At 33.4% G+C, this 23188-nt stretch overlaps 1 protein-coding gene and 1 non-coding gene across 2 annotated transcripts in view; one reads left to right on the top strand and one right to left on the bottom strand.

Moving 5' to 3' along the window:
* Positions 1–23188, top strand: part of LOC101956106 (NXPE family member 1) — an 83310-nt gene that overhangs the window by 18661 nt on the left and 41461 nt on the right. The window contains exons 2-3 of the mRNA XM_078047052.1: positions 3236–3388; positions 3551–3658. The gene's annotated coding sequence lies outside the window, so the exon portion shown is untranslated. The remainder of the gene's footprint in view (positions 1–3235; positions 3389–3550; positions 3659–23188) is intronic.
* Positions 20658–20783, bottom strand: LOC120890197 (U6atac minor spliceosomal RNA). The gene has a single exon (XR_005734439.2). It is a non-coding gene; the product is annotated as a U6atac minor spliceosomal RNA (small nuclear RNA).

Here is a 23188-nt window from a genome sequence, read left to right as displayed (position 1 = left end):
GGTCATGCCTAATCACCATGAGGTCCAGGAAATGTAGTCTAACTTAGCTGCCAAGTGCTCATTTAAAAGTTTCTGTCCCTAGTGATGGAAGGGACAACACTAGCAGTAATGCACATGGACTCCATAGTGTCTAAAGGTGACTGGATCTGAGCACAGGAGACAAATGAGGCAGAGTGCCCAGGGTTCTGAACAGTGATGCCATCACAGAGAGGAGAGGAAGGAGCAGAGGACTTGAAGAAGAGAAAATAGTCTCATTGAACAAGCTGACTTAGAGATTTTTCTGAGCAGAAATGCATTGATAAATCTCTTCTCCCAGGAAGGGGAGTGGGTGGCAAACCTTGCTGATCTCCAAACTGCCAATGTATCTAGAGATTGAAAACAGATGCATATGATAGGCTTTCTTTAGATAACAAAAGCCAGGTCTGGCAAAACTCTGCCTGAGAGGATTTCTAGGAGGAGCTATACTGAAGACATTCAGAAATGCAGAGCTAACACTAAGGGGTAGGATGTGAGTGAGACACTGATTTAGAAATAAATGAGATTATATGGCCTTAATTAATCATCAATGACTGCCAGTTACTAATGAAGTAGAGCAATGTCTACCTCAGTGTTGTGTGCACACTTCATTGATCATAAATTCTGGCTGGCAGTTATTTTTGGTTCAGACAAACATAATCATAATTTAAGTTTCCCAGTAGAAAATCAACACAAAAATAATTGCCATCTTGTGTTAGAAAGGTCTCCATTGCTGTGAAAAAATACCTGAGGAAAAAAATATAATAGTGGACATCTTTAATTTGGCTCATGGTTTCAAAGGTTTTAGTCCATAGTTGTTTGGTCCCATTGCTGTGATCTTGTGGTGAGTCAGACCATCATGGTGCGGAGCATGTGGTGGAACAAAACTGCTCACCTCCTGGGCTCCTAGAAGCAGAGGGAGAAAGAGTGGAAGGGTCCAGGGACAAAATTCACCCCTCAAAATCCCCCCTTCCTATGACCCAACACTTCCAACAAGGCCATGCATCCTGAACTTGACACCACCCTTCGATATTGACACGAGCTGTAGACAAAGCCTTCAACACACGAGCTTAGGGGAGACATTCCAGATCCAAATTATAATAGTTAAGGAGAATGGGATTAGTAAATATCCAAGACCCTGCCATTAGTAAAGTTTATTCTTACAAAGAAGCAACTCCAGCCACTCTCAAAGGCATTTATCCTGCCAGTTTGCATTGTATCAGTGGAAATGTTAGACCAGCGAAATACACAAAAATTAGGCTGGTTGCCAGGACCACTATCTTGTGGTGCACATATCAGCAATCTATGGTGAATGAGTTAAGTCTGAGGTGATTCTTGTCTTGGATGAGGGTGATCTCCTCTAGAAGATCCATAAAACTAATGAAGAAAGTGACACATAAAGAGATACAACACAAAAGATGATATGTCTTGAGCTCTGTAATGTTTTGAACAACCAATAAAAAAAGAAAAAAAAGAAAAAAAAAAGAGATACAACACAGTGCAGCATATATCATAACAAAGGTGTGTCTAATAGGGGAGCACAAAGGAACAAGTTATTATCTAAAACTAATGAGGAAAGAACAGTTGGTACTCAAACACAGACTTAAAAGATGAATACGAATTTTCTAGATTGACCAAAGAGGGAATTGAAGTGTAAGAGTGCAGGGAGGAAAGAGGTGATGTGAATTTCTGGCAGTAGAATTCAGGCAATGACTCAGAACATGGAAAGATAAAGCTTATTCAGAGACCAACAAGAAACCAGTGTTTCCACTAACATATTCTAATCCTCAGGAGTGTTAATGCAACTCACTTCCTTGGTACACTGTACCTTTAGGATATTCCACAATATCTGACACATATTGAGTAAGAACTCAGTAACTTTTAAATGAGTGAATAATCAGAATAAGCTCAAAACAAAGGAAAGGGGGTGGAGAGTCCAAGATGCACCAAACTACAAAGGTAAGCATGCTTGGTTCTATTCCATACTGCTGAAATTTATCCATATAAACACTTTCTAGATACACAAAACTGAAATAGACCAATCATTGAAACTCATGCAATATGGAATTCAGTTAGAAGTCAGAAAACCTGGGTTAGGCTCAAAATGAGGGGTAAGATTAGCCTTTTGTCTCTGATATTTTCCATACTGAACATGCTATATGAACATTCTGAGAATGTGTGAAATTTCAGTAGATTGAAGTTAAGGTTGGTCTAAAAAAGCATGAGTCTGCTTTTATATTATTCATTTAGTAAATATTATGTTTTTCCATCACTGTGCTAGGCACTGTGCACACAACACTGTGGTAGATACTGCTCTACTTCATTAGTAACTGGCAGTCATTGATGATTGAAAAGTAATCAAAATATTGCAGTACAGTGAGTGACACAGACTGGAGGTTACCCCATTCTGTTCTCTTCTCCTGCATTCATTCATTTCATCCCAACACTTATCTGAACCTAGAATTCACCTTTACAATTTCTTCCACACCATGCTTCAAAAAATGGGAGCCTCACTTCAATCATAAAACAATAATTTGTTATGAATCATGACTGTGCACTGCATCTTGCTTAAACAATTTATCCTTGGTTTCCCCAAAAGTTAACCACCTCTAAACTGACCATTTTTTCTCTTGCATCCACTTTATGTTTGATGTATCTATTTCCTTCTACAGCACACAGATTCAAAAGGACATTTTGGGATTTTACTAAATGAATCCATTTTCACAAAGGTCTTTTCACACAAACTGGACACCAATTTGGATGTGGCAGAGAACAGAGAGGGGGATCATTACATCTTGACCCCCAAAATAACTGTTTAAAGCATACAATATTATTTCTGTTTCTGTGACCACTTTACCATGTACATGGTAGGGAAGAGTTTCTCTCTTTCCCTGTCTCTGCTTCCCCACTTTTGATCCTCACTACTTCTTCTTATCTCCTTCTCCTTCCTTTTTCTCAAGTACACATAACCTTGTTGAATAACCTGTTTTCTTTTAAACAATACAGTTTAGTCCAATAGGAGTTTCCACTTCTAAATTTCATACTTGGTGCTTAGCAAAACAAAAGTCATCTGTCCTGCTTACCTGGCCAGTTAACATGACAAACTTTCTTTGTGGGTATTTGGACATTGTGTTTTCTAACACAGCATATTCTTGTGGTTCTTTACCTATACCAATTCTTCCCCCAATGAAAGAATGATTTTTTTTTTGCTTTTTGTCAGAATGGTGGTTAAGTGGATTTGTGTTGAGTACTACAACTGAGAAACTAGAGCATGCAACAAGAAAATATAAGAAGTTCATCTATCTCCCTTTTCCATGTCATGAAGGAAGAAGCAACAAACTTAAATAAAACTTGGATACAGATCAGCCAACAGGTGGGCAAAGGGGTAGGTGCTGTGAGCTTGTCATTAATAGAGAGAAATAAACTGGTTCAACAAGGAGGAACAAAGTCTCAGGGGTAAATTGCAGGTGAAAAATAAAACAATGTATACAGAGGGAATTACTTTTTGTATGATTCTGTCTCATGTTTTTCCTAGGACTCTCATCATGTCCTCAAATGAAGTGCTTCAGAAAATACTGCTGGTGTTGACATCTCTTTTAGTCATTGTTTGGATAAAATCTATAATTTCTCAAAACTCCACAAGGTATGAACAATTTTCTCTAGTTTGGTTTGAAACCTCCACCTGTGATCTCTGTCAACTGAGAACCTGTAAATCTGTCCTTCCTCTTCTCTCCTTCTCTACCTCATTTCAGAGGCACATTGTCTACATTTTCTCATTTCACATTCATCCTCAATCCAATCAGATTCTACCTCCTACATGCCCCAAAATAGCCCTTTTGAAGGTCACAACCTTTCCTGTCACTAAATGCATACTTGTCACAAAATCAGGTGCATATTTCTTGACTATATAGATCCAGTTTGCCATTTTATTTTTATTTTATCTATAATATATTTTTCCATGCCATCATTAGTATTTTTACTATCCCAGTTACCTGTATTGTTTTAAGAAAATAAACAATAATTTAAAAATCTTTTCACATGCAATGATTATATAGGAATACATCCATGTTAAAAGTATATTTACTTGTATAATTTCATTGCCTAATTTAAACATTGATACCACTTGTTATTTGTTCTATTGAAAGTTATGAGATGTTGATCTAATTTCACTGCTCCCTATGGCTGGGCCATTACCTTGATCCTCTTATCAAAAATTCCATTATGTACCTTTGCTGATTTTGATTGCTGTCCCTGTAGCATAGTAAAATTTGATATAAAGGCACTTTTTCCAAATGTTCAGTTCTGTTCCATTTGAAATTGTATTTGTGTACCAAAACCATTCTATTAGAGATTTTACAATTAATTTGTAATAAGAAGTAAGACTAAATCTACTCACACATACCATCCCTGCTTTCTGATCCACCATGTTTTCTAGTTATTCTTTCTAATTTATCCTTTCAAGTGAACTTTATAATTGATCTGTCTGGCTTAGAAATATTGAAGATAATTTTCTTGTGATTTTAGTAAGTATATAAATAATTTTAAAACTGTTTTAATACTATTTTCTATGCAAGAACATTGTTTCCCTTCTGTTGGCACAACTTTATTTTCTGAAGTAGTATATTTTGTTTTCCTCCGGTAAATATTGGACACATATTAAGTATGTATGTATGTATTTTATTGTCATTTTGATACCATGTATCCTATCATCTGTTCCATTTTATCCTCTCTCTAGTTTTAGTTTGAATATGTGAAAGTCATTGATTTTTATACAATAATTTTATTACCTGTTATTTTGCTAAATTCTTATGTTTGCAATCATTACTTCATTCACATGTAAATACTAATGGAATAGTGGGCTTCCCTGAAAAACCTCTAGTGTTCCCCTTTAACAAGAGTGTTAGTTTATGAGCTAAAGTTCATGTTTTATGGATATCTACAGATATTTTTATTGAGTTATTTAACATTAGTAGGTGCTAGAAAATTGGAGAAATATTCTTTGACTCCAGTTGATATCTATAAGGCAGTCAAATGCTAATTCTACTTTTCATATGTCTCTCCACTCTCCAGCCATTTTCATAGTAATATTGCACCTATGTTGTCAAAGTATACAGTAACTGCATACTAAATTCTCTTCCTTGTAAGCATCATTTAGAATTAGTTCTGTAAATGAATATGCAACTTTTACAACAGTTCTTTCACACTTTCCTATTATTTTTGTTGAAGTTATTACTGTTAATCTATTCTTATGGGAAAAATTTGGGGTGATAGTCCAGGTTCTACTATGTATATAAGAATTGTCTGAGATTTTGATAATTAAAGGTCAATTTGTCTTATTATAAATTTTCTAGCCCATCTTTTCTTTTTGCAAGTTCCTTAAACATATTATTATATTTAAGTTTAGCTTACAATCTTAATGTTTAAAAAAATAAAGAAAATAGAATTTAAGAAAAAGACATAAATAACAACAAAATGAAATGCTACATAAGGAATAATCTATGAACATATAATTATCACACGTTTGGGAGGAGCCAGCAAAAATGGCTAACACAAACATGAGAATGAAACAGACTGAAGTTGAGGGGAACTTCCTCAGACTGAGAACTAATGCTCAAAGTTGTTTTAACTTCTAAACTTCCTCATAATGAAAATAAAACCTGCATACTGAGAGTAAAGGTGAAGGGCTGTCCTCTTCCCCCAGGGATGCCAAACAAGCCCAGACTAACAAATCTTTACCAAATCTACATGTTCGTATTTCCTACTTTGTGTCCCAATTTTCTTCCATTTCTCTTATAAAAGTTTTCCTGGTCATCTGTTGTTCCTAAATGATGATTTGAAATTAAAAAAAAAATTTCCTCTATCTTCCTCAAAGCTGCCCTTGAATAAAAAGTATTTTCCTGGCAACTTAACTCCTAGAATTTTTTGAAGAGATGGTCTAATAGAGTAACATCTTAAGTTACTTATCAAACAGACCTAAAATCTGTAAATATATATAAGGTCTGAACATAGTTGATAAACAGCAACTTGGCCTAATAGGTAAACACTGAGAAGCATGAAAGTAGTTAATAGAGTGAACTAAAAGTTACACTTGTACTTTAGATGTTATTTGGTTCTCTTGTAAAATTTATTTGGTTCTTTTTAAATTGTTATTTTGTCTGGTTGAGATTTCTTATCTTTCCACTGACTGCAATAAGTTTTCCTTGCCTTGTTTCTAACATCAAACATTTCTAACATTCCAACATCTAGTCTATCTTAGTGCTGGTTTCCATGGACTGTCTTCTCCTTGCAGAAATACTGCATGTATTTGTCAATAAAAACCCCTCCTCTGGGGACTTTATGGGAGAGCAAAATGGAAAAATATTTTAACATGATTATATCATTCTTAATATCGTATCCATTTCATGATAACATTAGTCCCATTTTTGTTTGATATTAGGTTTTAAAATTTTAATGAGATATCTTTATGTATGTATATATTTTTGTTTAGATTTTATTTAAAGACAATCAAATTAAAATTCATTTTAAAGCATCACCAACAGATGAGATTACATTAAAAAATAGAACTTCAGGTCTTGAAATGAGGATATAAGAACCTGAATACTCAGTATACAATAAAGGGTGGGGGGAGAAGCCCATGATTAGAATATACAAGAATGCTGGGATAGCATCAAGACAACAAAACTGAGAGTTACTAGGTTGGAAAAAGAACATGGAGATACAGTCTAAAGCATTAAGAGCATATTCAATGAGATTGTAACAGAAAATTTTTCTCATATTAGAAATGACATGGATATCCATAGATGCACAAAGGACCACAAATAGACAAAAATCAGAACACAGCCTTTTGAGACACATCATAATCAAAATGTCTAACAAAGAAAATAAGGGAAAATACTAAAAACTATGAGAGAAAAACATCAGGTCACATTTAGAGGCAAACCAATAAAGCTCACCTTTGACTTCCAAACTTTAACCCTGAAATCAAAGAGTGCTTGGAATGAGATATCCCGACCTCTAAAAGCAAATAATTGCTATCTATGGTTGCTCTGTACAGAAAAAAAATATATATTTTTCAAAATTAATGGGGAATTTAAAAATTTCCATGCCAAGAATAAACTAAAATAATTTATGACAACTAAGCCATCACAACAATGAAAATTCATAGATAAACTGTACAAGGAAGAACCCCAAAGCTCCAGAATACATGAAAGTCACTTGAAAAGAAACCAACTAAATGAAAATCAAGAGAGAATTAGATAGGGTACAAATAAATGAATAAATAAATAAATTAGAAGGAAACAACAAACACATAGCTATAATGTCACTGAACACAAATGGCCTCAACTCTCCAATTAAAAGATAGATTAGCAGAATCAATAAAAAAGAAGATCAAACTATATGTTGTTTGTAAGAGACTCATCACAAAGAAAAAGATACCAACATGCTGAAAGTAAAAAGATAGAAAATATTCCATATAAATGGAGTCTGAAAACAAGTATTATTTGTATATTTGACAAAACAGACTTGAACAAAAAATTAATAAGAGAAAAAAGGCTACTACATACTGGGAAAGGAAACAAGCCAACAAGAAGATATGGGGATAGTAAATATATATGTGTCAAATGTTGTTGTACCTAAATATATTAAAAGAATACTTCTTGACATTAAATCCCAATACATCTCCATACAATATATTGAGAATTTCAACATACCTTTATCACCAATAATTCTCCAAAACATACAATCAATAAAGATATTTCTGACTTAAATAATACTATAAATCATATGGACCTAATGGACATCTACAGAACATTTCATGCCAAAAACTTTAGTTTTCTTTCTTCTCAGAAGCTTATGGAATGTTTCCAAAATAGACCATATTGTAGGTCTACTTTTAATATGTGACTATATTCTAGGTCATAATGTTAAATCCTAGCTATTTTTTAAAAACATAACCACATGCACACTATTTAATAATAATAGAATGAAAATAGAAAATCAAAAGCAAGAAAAAACACATCAAATGGAGAATGAACAATATTATGTTGAATGGAAGACTGTATCATAGAATAAATAAGGGAAGAAACTAAGAAATTCTTATAAACTAATGAGAAAATATATACAACATATCCAGATCTTTGGGGCATTATGAAAGCATTCTCCTAGGAAAATTTACAGCATTGAGTGCTTACATTAAAAAAAATTGAGATCCCAAACAAGTAAGCTTATATTCCATGTTGAAGTTTTAGAAAAACAAGAACAAGTTAATTCCAAAATCAGTAGAAGACAAATATATGAGATCAGAGATGAAATTAATAAAATTGAGAATAAAAATAATACACAAGATTAATACAACAAAGAGTTGGTTCTGCAAAGAGATAAATAAGATTGATGGATCTTTAGCCAAACTAACAAAAAGAAGGAGAGTAAAACCCAAATACACAAAAGTAGAGATGAAAAAGAAGATATCACCACAGAACATTCTGACATCTAGAGGATCATGAGAAACTATTTTCAAAATTTATACTCCAATAAACTGGAAAATCTAGAAGACACTGATAAATTTCTAGATACATAGGACCTACCCAGGTTGAAATCAAAAGATAGAGAAAATTAAACAGACCAATATCAAGTCATGAAACAAGCAAAAGTTTTCCAACAAAGAAAAGTCCAGGACCCAATGGATTCTCAGCAGAGTTCTACCAGACATTGAAAGAACAGACAACACCATTCTTTCTCAAATTATACCACAAAATTGAAAGCGAGAGAACAATCCCAAATACATTCTATGAAGCCAGTATAACCCTGATACCAAAAACAAGGACACATCAAGGAAGGAAAATTACAGACCTGTATCACTGATGAGCATAGATGAAAAAAAATCCTTAACAAATTATTAGTAAACCACATTGAAAAACACGTCAAGAAGATAACAGACCATCATCAAGAGAGGTTTATTCCAGGTATGTGAACTTGGTTCAACATACACAAACTCTATAAGTGTAAAGCACCACCTAAACAGAATTAAACACAAGAAAATCACATGAACATCTCAAGAGATGCAAAATTTTCTGCCTCTATTTGATAAAAAGCATTTAATAAAATGCAGCACCCATTGATGTTAAAAATGCTGGAGAAGCTAGGGATCAAAGGACTTACCTCAACTTATAAAGGCTATCCATGGCAAACCAAAAGCCAACATTATATTGAATGAAGAAAAATTGAAAGATGTCCTCTACAATTAAGACCTAGTCAAGATGTCCACTCTCACCATTTGTATTCAACACACAGGTGCCAAATAGATATTTTGGAGACAAGACAGCCTTTTAACAAATGGTGCTGAGGAAACTTGATATCCATTTATGCAGAAGAATGAAACTAGATCCCTATCTCTCATCTTTGATGAAATCCAGTGTATTAGACAAAGGAGAGTGAAGGTAAGGTAGGGGAGATGGGATTAGAAAAAACAATAGACTGAATCAGTCATAGGTTTCCTATGTTTATATATGAATACGCTACCATGAAAGTCAAATCAAAATAGCTCAAGTATTTAAGAATTAAACCAAAAACCTTGCAACAGCTAGGAGAAAATACAGGGCCAATGTTCCATCACATTGGTACATGCACCAACTTCCTTAACAAAACCATAAAGAACTAGGAATAAAACCAAGAATCAGGAAGTCAGATGCCATGAAATTAAATTACTTCTGCATTGCAAAGGAAACAAGAGTGTTGGGAAGTAGTTTGGAGATTCCTCAGAAAACTTGGGATGAAACCACTAATTCACTCAGTTATACCACACCTCTCTATATATCCAAAGGATTTAAAATCAGTATACTACAGTGATGCAGTCACATCAATGTTTATAGCAGTTTAATTCACAATAGCCTGGCTATAGAACCAAGCTAGGTTCCCTTAAACAGACAAATGAATAAAGAAAATGTGGAATATATACATAATGGAATATTACTTAGCATTAAAGAAGAATGAAATTATGACAATTATAGGCAAATGGATGGAGCTAGAGAATATCATGCTAAGTGAAATAAACCAATCACAAAACAACAAAGGCAAAAAGTTCTTTCTCATGTGCAGATGGTAATACACAATAAGTGGAGAGAAGAACACAAATCCAGTGGATTAGATGAAGGGTAGTAAAAGTAAGGTAAGGGAGATAGAAATAGAAAAGACAATAGAATGAATCAGTCATAGCTTTCCTATGTTCATATGTAAATACACCACCAGTGAAACTTCTCCTTGTGTACAACCACAATATAGGATCCTAAGTAGAATAAATTATACTCTATGCATGTATAATATGTCAAAATACAATTTACTATGTTGTGCATGCAAAAATATTAAATATACCATCCAAAGAGAAAAAAAGTGTGAGATAAGAGCTTACAGAATGGAAGAAAATCTTTGCTAGTTGCTTCTCTTACAGGGAATTAATATACAGAACCTATAAATAACTAAAAAAACTAATACCAAACACACACACACACACACACACACACTCACACACACACACACAAAATCAATGAATGGACAAATGAATTAAACAGACACTTCCCTAGAGAAGGAACACAAATGAGCAACAAACATGAAAAAATATTCAACATCTCTAGCAATCAAAACTACACTAAGATTTCATCTCAGTCAGAATGGCAATTATCAGGAACACAAACAATGATGGGGGCGCTGGGGGAAATGTACACTTGTACATCACTGTAGATATTGCTGACTAGTAAAACCACTCTGGAAAGTAATATGGAGATGTCTCAAAAACCTAAAAATGGAAGCACCATATAACTCAGTTCTCCCACTCCTTATTATTTATCCAAAAGAACAAAAATCAACATACTAAAATAATATAGTCACCTCAATGTTTAGAGCAGCACAATTCACAACATCCAATGAATATTTAGAATAAATTCTACCTGTCAATTGATGAATGTACTAAGAAATTGTGGTTTATATGCATGCTAGAGTTATCTCAATCATAAAGAAGAATTAAATAATGCATGTACTGATAAATGGGTGGAAATGAAGCTATCATGCTAAGTGAAATAAGCTAGTATCAGAAAGTCAAGGTTCAAATGTTTTTTCTGATATATGGAAGACAGAGCAACATAAAGACAGAGGGGAAGGGCCAGGCACAATATCAAATGCTCAAACCGGCAGCTCAGGAGGCTGAGGCAATAAGATCTTGAGATCAAAGGCAGCCTCAGCAATTTAGAGAGGTGCTTGGCAACTCAGCAAGATCCTGTCTCTAAATAAAATGTTTTAAAAATCCTGTGGATATGGCTAAGTTGTAATTCATCTTTGGATTCAATCCTTGGACCAAATAAACAAAAATGGAAAACAGGAGGGTAATATGGAGATGTCTCAAAAACCTAAAAAAAAGAAAGAGAGGAGGCTGGATATCAAAAATCATAGGGATGGTCAGTAGAATAGAAAAAAATTGAGAGGGGGTAAGAGGGATGGTAGAGGGAAGGAAATATGGAATTATTTTTTAAAATCATGCTATGTGAATATAGATATATCACAGAAAAGCTCACCTTTATATATAATTAGAAAAACTAATAAAAATGAATAGATGAGTGAAAAGAAGATCAATAGAGAATAGGAAGGAGAATGGATGGGGTAATATGGAGAAATATGGACTGAATTTAAATTCCTTGCATGTCCAATTTTCTCAGAATGAACCTGACTAATATGTGTACCTATAATTCTCTTGAAAATAAATTGAAAAAAAACAGAAAATGAATTTACAAGCAAAGAGGATCCAAATACAATCTGGAGTAGCATACTTAAACCTGACAAAATAGACTTCAAGATAAAGTCAGTTAGAAGAGAAATACAGGGTCACTGTATACTAATCAAGGAAACCATATACTGAAAAACTCTAATGATATTTAATATACATATACATATTTAATATACAGAATGGCAGAGCAACCAATTTTATAAAATAAACAATACTAAACATAAGGTAAGAGATAGGTTCCAATACAATAATAGTGAGTGACCAATATGCTACTTTCATCTACATAACCACACAAAAGTCCAACAAAAACAACAATGCTAAATTACAAAACAGATCAAATGGACTTAAGGGATAGCCACACAATACTCCATCCAACTGCTGAAAAATACACATTCTTTTCATCAGTGCAAGTAATTTTTTCAAGATAGACTAAACATTAGGTCACAAAGCCAGTCATCACAAGTCCACAACACTGGAAACAATTTCTTGCATTTTATCAGATTAGATTGCAATAAAACTAGAAATCAATGATGAGAGACAGCATAAATTACAGATTCACAGATTAAACAACATCCTACTAAACAGTGTCTCACTGAGGAAAACAAAGGAATTATAAATTCCCAGAATCAAATGAATATGAACACACAACACTACCAGAATCTGTGGGATGCAGAAACAATAGTATGAAGAGGGAAATCTATAGCAATGTGTACCTACAAGGATGAATTAAGAAAATGTGGTAAGAAAATAGTTTTAGTCATTCATAAAGAAGAATGAAATTATGGCATTTTCAGGTAAATGGATACAAATGGAGAACATCATGCTAAGAGAAGAAGTCAAACTCAGAAAATTTAAGGGTCAAATATTTTCTCTCACATACAGGAAGTTAGCAAAATTTTAAAAATAAAATACAGATCTCAAATAAATAACCTAATAATGCATCTCCATGTGTTAGGGACAATAAGGAACAAACCAATTTCCAAATCAGTAAAAGTAAAGAAATAACAAAGATCAGAGAAGAAATAAATGAAATGGAGACTGAAAGAATAATATAAAGCATCAAATTAACAAAGAGTTGATGCTTGGGAAAAATAAACAAAATGAACAAACTTTTAAATAAAGAAACAAAGAAAAGACCAAAATAAATAATATTCGAGGTGAAAAAGGACACATTACAACAGATAACACTGAAATATTCAGAAACATTAGTAAATATTTTGAGAAACATTATGCCAATATATTGGAAAACTAGGAGTTGTGGAAAAATTTCTGGGAAGATATGATCTATCAAATTTGAACAAAGAAGATATAAGAAATCTAAATAGATCAATAATTAAGAATGAGATGAAGCAGAAAAAAATACAATGAATAGCCAAAGATAGGATGGATTAACTACTGAATTTTACCAGATGTTGAAAATAACTAACCCCAATGCCAATCGAACTGTTTCATAAAACAAAAGTGAAAGAACCTTTACAAATTCATTCTAATAAATACTATTACCCTGCTAACAAAACCAGAAAAAGACAAACACACACACACACACACACACACACACACAAATATACACATATATATTTATATTTATATACCATAGCTGTAAAAATTCTCAATAAAATTCATGCATATGGAAATCACAACATATTAAAAGACCATATGCCATTTTCGCATGGGGTTTATTCCAGGAATGCAAGAGTGATTTAACATATATAAATCAGCAAACATAATTCACATATAAGTAAAATCAAAGATACAAATCACATAATACTAACAATGTATGTTTAAAAACATTTGATTAATTTCAACATTTCTCCATGAAAAACATATCTGGCTAAATTAGGTATAGAGGGATCATACTTCAATATAACAAAGGTTATCTATAATAAACACATAGTTAATACCCTAAGGAAGGGGAAAAAACTGAATCATGTCCACTGAGGTCAGGAATAAAATAGGGGCCACTGCCTTGACTCTTAGTCTGTACAGTAGGACAAATGTTGCCCAAAGCAATTAATCATGAGAAACAAATAAAAGATAAACAAATAGAAAATAAACATCCCTGTTTCTAGATGATGATTCTATACATAGAATATTTAAGACTCCACCAAAAGACTTAGAACTAATGAAAAAATTCAACAAAGGAGTTAGATAGAAATTCAACATATATAAATCAGCAGTTTTTGATATTTGAATGTATGGAAGACTTCTGCAACAAAAAATTATAAAACACTGGACAGGGCTTGTGGCTCAGCGGTAGAGCGCTTCCCTAGCAAGTCCAGGGCCCTGGGTTCAATCCTCAGCACCACATAAAATAAATAAATAAAATAAAGCTATTGTGTCCAACTACAACTAAAAAAGTGAATTTTTTTAAAAAAAACTTACAAAATGCTGGATAAAGAAATTGAAGAAGATACTAGAGGGTGAAAAGATGTCCCATGTTTATGGATTGTGAGAATGAATATTTATAAAATAGATATACTTCCAAAAGAAATCTACAGCTTTGAAGTAATTCCCATCACAATGCTAATGACATTAGCATTAGTTCTTCACTGAACCAGAAACAATTCTAAAATTCATATGGTAGCACAACATTGCGAAATAGCTAAAGAAATCCTTCGGAAAATTAGAGCAATGCTGGAGACCCTGCAATAATTGATTTCAAAATACACTAAAAGGTCATAGGAAAAAGAACAGCATGGTACTAGAATTTTTAAAAAGATACATAGATCAATAGAATAGAATATTCCCTGACTCACAAATAATTCTAAGCATCTATAGCCAACTGATTCTCAATATAGCTGCCAAAACATACCTTAGATAAAAGACTGCCTTTCAACAAATTGTGCCGGGAAAACTGGATATCCACACGTAGAAGATTAAATCTAGATCCCTCTCTCACATCCTGTACTGAAATCAACTCAAAATGATGGGACACCTTAATGTAAGACCTGGAACTTCAAAGCTACTAGAAAAAAAAAAACACTGATCAACACTTTGAGATATTGGCACAAAATGCTTTCTTGCTCAGAAGTGAAAAGCAAGAATTGACCAATGGGATAATATCAAATTTAAAAACTTCTACATAGGTAAAGAAAAAATGAAGAGTGAAGGGATAACCTACAGATTGGGAGAAAATATTTTCCAACCTATGCAACAAACAGAAGATTGATGACAAGAATATAAAAATAAATCCAAAAATTTAACAGCAAAAAGCAAATAATGAATCAAAACATAGGCAAAAAACCTGAATAAACACTTTTGAAAAGAATAAGAACAAATGACTAATAAATACAGGAAATAATATTCAACATGTTTAACCATCAGGGGAAATCAAATCAAATCTATGTTGAGATTCCATCTCATCTCAATTAGCATGGCTAGGATCAAAGAAAAAAATAAAAAATGCAAGAGTATCGGATGTGAAGTAAGGGAACCACACACACTATTGTAGGATTAGTAATTAGTATACAAAACAGTATGGATGAAAATGGAACTAATATCTGATCCAGCTATAACACTACTGGGAATGTATCCAAAAGAAATGCAGTCAGCATACAAAAGATACTTGCATACCCATTTTTATTGTGGCACTTTTCATGATAATCATTATATAGAATCAGTCTACATGCCAGTCAACAAATGAAAGTATGTTTTAAAATGTGTTACATATGTTAAAAAAAAACTGCCACAATGAATAACCTGATGCTGTTTGCAGGAACATTGGTGGAACTGGAAGTTATCATGATATGCAAAATAACTTGCAAACAGAAAGACAAGTATCACATGATTTTTCTCATCAGTGTAAACTAAAAGAATAAAAAAGACCTGAAAGTAAAAAAGATAGCATTACAACATGGTAAAGCAGCTGAAGAAGGAGGAGGAATGGAGGGAATTAGATGGGATAGAAGGGAGGGTAGACATGACCAATGCACAATATAAGCATGATGAAAACATCACAGTGAAACCCATTAGTTTGTACTGTTTGCACAACTATTGCATGTTAATAAAAGTAAATATAGTGGATAACTACCTCAGCTTTTGAAAAAGTAAAAACAAGCCAGAACATTCATAGGGTGAAATATCATTCATGCTAAAAAGAAATCAGCTCTCCTTGCTAATCCCTTGCCCCTCCCTTTTCCTCCCACCCCTCTTCCCTATCTAGAATTCATCTATTCCACCCATGCTTCCTCCTTACCCCACTATGAGTCAGCCTCCTTATATTAGAGAAAACATTCAGCATTTGTTTTGGGGGGATTGGCTAACTTCACTTAGCATTATCTTCTCTAACTCTATCCATTTACCTACAAATGCCATGATTTTATTCTCTTTTATGGCAGAGAAATATTCCATTGTGTATATATGCCACATTTTTTTTATCAATTCATCCACTGAAGGGCATCTAGGTTGGTTCCACAGTTTAGCTATTGCGAATTGTGCTGCTGTATACATTGATGTGGCTGTGTCCCTATAGCATGCTGTTTTTAAGTCTTTGGGTATAAACCAAGGAGAGAGATGTGATGAATTTATTGATTTTCATACTTTCCTAGATTTCCAAGGAATGAATTAGTGTCAACATACTTTATATACAACCAGAGATACAAAAAATTGTGCTGTATACATGTAATAAGAATTGCAATGCATTATGCTATCATTTTTTTGATTAATTAAAAAAAGAAATCTCAAGGCATGAAAAAACATCAAAAATCTTAAATGTATGTTACCAAAGGAAATAAACCAATCTGAAAAGCCTGTATAATATATTTTTCCAAGATGTAGCATTATGGAAAAGGCAAACTATGGGTAAAATAAGATCAGTTATTACCAAGGTTAAATGGAAGGGAAGGACAACTAGGCAGGGCATAGAAAATCTTGAGGGCAATAAAATTACATCATACTATAATGGTGGATAGAAGTCATTACATATCTGTCCCTACCCATGGAATATACAACATCAAAAGTGAATAATAATGTAAACTGTGCACTTTGGCTGCTACTGGTACACCAAAAATAAAGGGATATCAGATGGACAGGTGAGACCTGCCCTGGTTGATCATGCTTCCCACTGAAGACCTCCATTGTAATCTTCTACACTGGTGTGTTTCCAACACTCTTTTTTTCTATTTCCTCTCATATACAACATCTAAATTTCCTCTCCTTTTCACATTTCTTTACATCATTCTTATCTAAGTTAATCCACAGACCAGTGCCAGTCCATGGATTGCTTGTTACTAGTCCTCCCAAGGTAAGCACAGAAAGTGACAGGAAGCATTCTAAATTTGAAGGATAATTTCACACTGTCATGGCATTAATGCAGATTTTTACTGGATTTTCAAAAGTAGTTCTAGGTGACAATTTGAAAATTAAAACCATAAATAAATAACTTTGTCTTTAACCCAGATAACTTAGGGAAAACTGTACCAGGGAAGTTTGATAAACATGTGACTTATGAACTTCCAAACCAAATCTTAGGAATTGGCACAAGTTCTGGGCATCCAGGTTTAGAGAGAAGTAGTTGGAGATATATATATCAGGGCTGAAGCAAGAGTTGTATGACACAAAGGAAGGTATTAGCATAATTGCAGCCATCTTCCTTTCCCCACCCCCACTTTATGAATATTGTTTTTATTCCCAAGAAATAGAAACTAACCTGAGATAAAACCTACCAGCCTGGAGACCTGCAGGTGTCTCCTAGTCCTCTCATTGAGAGATAGGAGACAACTTATGGGCCTCTGAGATAGGGACTTACTCGTTTCCCTGCTCTCTCCTTGAGAAGATAAAGGGACATGCCAGTTTCCCTGTTGCCTCTCTGAGAGATAGGAAAACTGCCTGCCTCGGTTCCCAAGCAACAAACTTGCCTTATACAATAGTGTGCCTTTTCCCCTGCATCCTCGCCAACACTTATTATTGTTTGTATGCATAAGAGCTGCCATTCTGACTGGAGTGAGGTGAAATCTTAGAGTGGTTTTGATTTGCATTTCTCTAATTGCAAGTGATGATGAACATATTTTCATATATTTGTTGATTGATTGTACATCATCTTCTGAGAAAGTGTCTCTTCAGGTCCTTGGCCCATTTATTTATTGAGGTTTTTTTTTTTGGTGCTTAGCTTTTTGAGTTCTTTATATACCCTAGAGATTAGTGCTCTATCTGATGTGTGAGGGGTAAAAATTTGCTCCCAAGATGTAGGTTTTCTAGTCACCTCACAGATTGTTTCTTTTGCTGAGAAGAAACTTTAGTTTCCATCCCATTTATTAAATCTTGGTTTTAATTCTCGTGCCACAGAAGTCTTATTAAGGAAGTTGAGGCCTAATCCCACATGATGGAGATTAGATCCTACTTTTTCTTCTACTAGATGCAGGGTCTCTGGTTGTATTCCTAAATCCTTGATCTATTTTGAGTTGAGATTTGTGCATGGTGAGAGATAGGGGTTTTGTTGCATATGGATTTCCAGTTTTCCCAGCACCATTTGTTGAAGAGGCTCTTTTCTCCAATGCATATTTTTGGTTCCTTTGTCTAATATAAGATAATTGTAATTTTGTGGGTTAGTCTCTGTGTCCTCTATTCTGTAACATTGGTCTACTAGTCTATTTTGGTGCCAATACCATTGCTGTTTTTGTTACTGTTGCTCTGTAGTATAGTTTAAGGTCTGACATAGTGATGCCACCTGCTTCACTCTTCCTGCTAAGGATTTCTTTAGCTATTCTGGATCTCTTATTTTCCCAGATGAATTTCATGATTGCTTTTTCTATTTATACGAGGAGTGTCATTGGAATTTTGATTGAAATTACATTAAATCTGTATAGTATTTTTGAAAGTATGGTCATTTTGATAATATTAATTCTGCCTATCCAAGAGCAAGGTAGATCTTTCCAACTTCTAAGGTCTTCTTTTATTTCTTCCTTTTGGGTTCTGACCTTTTCATTATATAGATAGATCTTTCACATCTTTTGTTAAGTTGATTCCCAAGTTTTTGTTTTGTTTTGTTTTGTTTTTTGAGGCTATGGAGAATGGGGTAGTTTTCCTCATTTCCCCTTCTGAAGATGTGTCACTGATATCCAGAAATGTCTTTGATTTGTGGGTGTTGATTTTATGTGCTGCTACTTTTCTGAATTCACTTACTAGTTCTAGAAGTTTTCTGGTGGAAATTTTAGGGTCTTCCAGGTATAGAATCAATCATCAGCAAATAGTATCAATTTGAGTTCTTCTTTTCCTATGTGTATCCATTTAATTTCTTTCATCTGTCTAATTACTCTGGCCAGTGTTTTAAGAACTATGTTAAATAGAAGTGGTGAAAGAGGGCATTCTTGCCTTGCTCCAGTTTTCAGAGGTTATGCCTTCTATTTTTCTCCATTTAGAATGAAGTTGGCCTGGTGCTTAGCATAGATAGCCTTTATGATGTTGAGACATATTCCTGTTATCCCTAGATTTTCTAGGGTTTTGAACATAAAGGGGTGCTGTATTTTGTCAAATGCTTTTTTGTGTCTCTTGAGATGATCATATGATTCTTATCTTTAAGTCTATTGATGTGATGAATTACATTTATTGATTTTCATATGTTGAGCCAACCTTGCATCCCTGGGATGAATTCCACTTGATCATGGTACACAATCTTTTTGATAAATTTTTGTATCTGATGTGACAGAATTTTATTGAGAATTTTGCATCTATGTTCATTAGAGATATTGATCTGAAGTTTTCTTTTTTTGATATGTCTTTGCCTGGTTTTCGAATCAGAGTGATATTAGCTTCATAGAATGAGTTTGGAAGTGTTGCCTCTTTTTCTATTTCCTGAAATAAATTGGAGAGTATTGGTTTTAGATCTTCTTTAAAGGTCTTGGCTGTTTATCCACCCAGTCCTGGGTTTTTCTCGGTTGGTAGACTTTTGATGGTGTCTGATATTTTGTCACTTGAAATTGATCTCTTTAAATTATGTATATCATCCTGATTCAATTTTGGCAAAATATATGACTCTAGAGATTTGTCAATGCTATCAATATTTTCTATTTATTGGAGTACAAGTTTTCAAAATAATTTCTAATTATCTTGTGTATTTCTGTAGTGTCTGTTGTGATATTTCCTCTTTCATCACATATGTTAGTGATTTGAGTTTCTTTCTCCTTCTCCTCATTAGCATGGCTAATGGTTTATCAATTTTATTTTTTAAAAGAACCAACTTTTTGTTTTGTCTATGTTTTAAATTATTTCTTTTGTTTCAAATTCATTGATTTCAGCTCTGATTTTAATTATTTCCTGTCTTCTGCTGCTTTTGGTATTGGTTTGTTCTTCTTTTTCTAGGTCTTTGAGATGTAGTGTTATGTCATTTATTTGTTGACTTTTTCTTTTTTTAAGGAATGAACTCTATGCAATGAGCTTTCCTCTTGGAACTACTTTCATAGTGTCCCAGAGATTTTGATATGTTGTATCTGTGTTCTCATTCACCTCTAAATTTTTTTTTAATTTCCTCCTTGATGTCTTCTGTAACCCACTGTTCATTCAGTAGCATATTAGTTTCCAGGTGATGTAGTGGATTTTGGTTCTTGTTTTATCTTTGATTTCTTATTTCATTCCATTATGATCTGATAGAATCAGGGTAGTATCTCTACTTTTTTATATTTGCTAAGAGTTGCTTTGTGGCATACTGTATTGTCTATTTTAGAGAAGGACCCATGTGCTGCTGAGAAGAAAGTATATTCTCTCATTGAAGGATGGAATATTCTATATATGTCAGTTAAGTCTAAGTTATTGATTGTATTATTGAGTTCTATAGTTTCTTTGTTTAGCTTTTGTTTGGAAAATTTAACAAGTGATGAAATAGGCATGTTAAAGTCACCCAAAATTATTGGGTTGTGGTCTATTTGACTCTTGAACTTGAGAAAATTGATGGTTAGATGCCATAAAGTAGGTGGCAATGCCTTCACCATATGTGTGTTGTCAGGCCCAAGGGCCTCTTCCATCCTTGTCTAGGAGAGTGCTAACCTTCTTTTCTTTCATACAACACAAGTACTCAGTAATTTTTAAATGAGTGAATAAACAGAATAAGCTCAAAACATAGGAAAGGAGGTTGAACATCTAAGATGCACCAAACTACAAAAGTAATCATACCAGGTTTTATTCAATACTGCTGAACTTATCCATATGAGCTTCTTTCTAGGAACATAAAAATGAATCAAACCAGTCAATGAAACTCACATCCTGTAAATTCACTTAGAAATCAGAAAACCTGGTTTGGGATCAGGATGAGGGGTAAGAAATACTCAGAGTACCCTTTGTCTCTGATATTTTTTCCTATTCAACATGCTTTCTGAACATTGTGAGAATATATAAAATTTCAGTAGATCAAAGTTAAGGTTGGTCTGAAAAGCATGATTCTGCTTTTAAATTATTCATTTAAGAAAAATATTATGATTATTTGTCACTTTGCTGGCACTGTGCACACAACACTGACATAGACACTACTCCAGGTTTTTGGTAAATGGCAGTCATCAATGATCAGAAAGTATTCAAAATATTGAAATATAGTCAGTGAAACAGATTGTAGGTTGCTGAATTTTCCCTTTTCCTGCATTTATTCATTCCATCCTAACATTTCCCTGGACCTAGAACTCACCTTACAATTTGTCCCTATACCATGCTTCATAATTAGGAGCCCCACATCAATAATAAAACAATCATTTATTATGAATCATGACTGTGCACTGCATCTTGCTTGAACAATTTATCCTTGGAGTTCCCAAAACTTAACTAGCTCTAAACTGACCATTTGCTCCCTTGCATCCAATTTGTATAGGATGTATCCATTTTCTTTGGCACCCACCAAATAGAATAATTTAAGTTCTGGTATTATGATGCCTTCTGCTTCACATATCTTGCTATGAATTACTTTGGTTATTCTGGGCCTCTTATTTTTTCTAATGAAATTAATGATTGCCTTTTCTAGTTCTATGAAGAATATCAATAAGATTTTAATAGGTATTGCATTAAATGTGAATAGCACTTTTGGTAGTCTGGCCATTTTGACAATATTTATTTTGCCTATTCAAGAACATAGGAGGTCTTTCCATTTTCTAAGGCTTTATTCAATTTATTTATTTAGTGTTCTGTAGTTTTCATTATAGAGTTTTTTCACTTCTTTTGTTAGATTGATTCCCAAGATTTTTGTTTGTTTGAGGCTACTGTGAATGGGATTAATTTTCCCAATTTTTCTGTATAGGAATGCAATTGATACATTTGTATTAATTTTATATCTTGCTACTTTGCCAGATTCGTTTATGAGTTCAAGAAGCATTCTGGAGGAGTTGAGTTTAATAAATATAGAATCATTTTGTCAGCAAATAGGAACAATTTAAGTTCTTTTCTTATTAAATCCTTTTAATTTCTTTCTTTTGTCTAATTTTTCTGGCTAGGGTTTCAAAAACTATTTTGAATAGAAATGGTGAAAGAGGACATCCCTGTCTTATTCCAGTTTTTATAGCAAATTCTTCCATTTTTTTTTTCATTTAGAATGATGTTAGCCTTGTTAGCACATAACCCTTTTATAACATTGATTAATGTTTCTTCTATCCCTAGTTTTTCTAGTGTTTAAGCATGAATGGACCTGAATCTTGTCAAATGCTTTTTTTCTGCATCTATTGAGATAAGCATGTGGTTTTTATGTTCATTTCTCTTGATGTGATGAATTACATTTATTGATTTCCACATGTTCAACCAATCTTGCATCTCTGGAATGAACCTCACTTGATCATGAGCACTATCTTTTCAATATGTGTTTGTATACAATTTGCCAGAATTTAATTGGGAATTTTTGCATCTGCGTTTATGAGAGATACTGATCTGAAAGTTTCTTTCCTTGATGAGCTTCATAGAATGAGTTCTTTTTTGAGGGTCTGTCAGAACTTGGCAAAGATTCCATTTAATCCTGAGATTTTTTTTTGTTGGTAAGCTTTTGATTACATCTTCAATTATATTGCTCGAAATTAAACTGATTAAGTTTTCTATGTCTTCCTGGTTTAATTTGGGTATTGTTGATAGATATACGCATAGTAAGATGAACAAATCAAGTTAATTATCATATCTATCATTATCATTTCCTTGTGGTAAGAATATTTTACACCCATTTAGCTTTTTAAAAATACACATTATTATTGACTACAGTCTCTATGTTATTCCATACAACACCAGAAATTTATATTCTGATCTAATCTTTAAACTGAAACTTTGTACCTATAATAGTATGATTTTTATTGCTTACTAATATCCACACCATAAGATAATAGTAAGTCATCTGACATTGATACAGTTTGATGAAAATAAAAGTGTTTGAAAACAGGAAAGTTAATGAGTTTTACACAGCTGCAAGGGTCAGTTAAGAACTCACAGGATTTTTCAACTACCCAGATGGGGAGA

The sequence above is a fragment of the Ictidomys tridecemlineatus genome, chromosome 4 (assembly GCF_052094955.1).
Source record: "Ictidomys tridecemlineatus isolate mIctTri1 chromosome 4, mIctTri1.hap1, whole genome shotgun sequence".
In the NCBI taxonomy this organism is placed as follows: Eukaryota; Metazoa; Chordata; class Mammalia; order Rodentia; family Sciuridae; genus Ictidomys; species Ictidomys tridecemlineatus.
The sequence above is the reverse complement of the archived record's forward strand: the minus strand, read 5'-3'. Positions and strand labels throughout refer to the sequence as shown.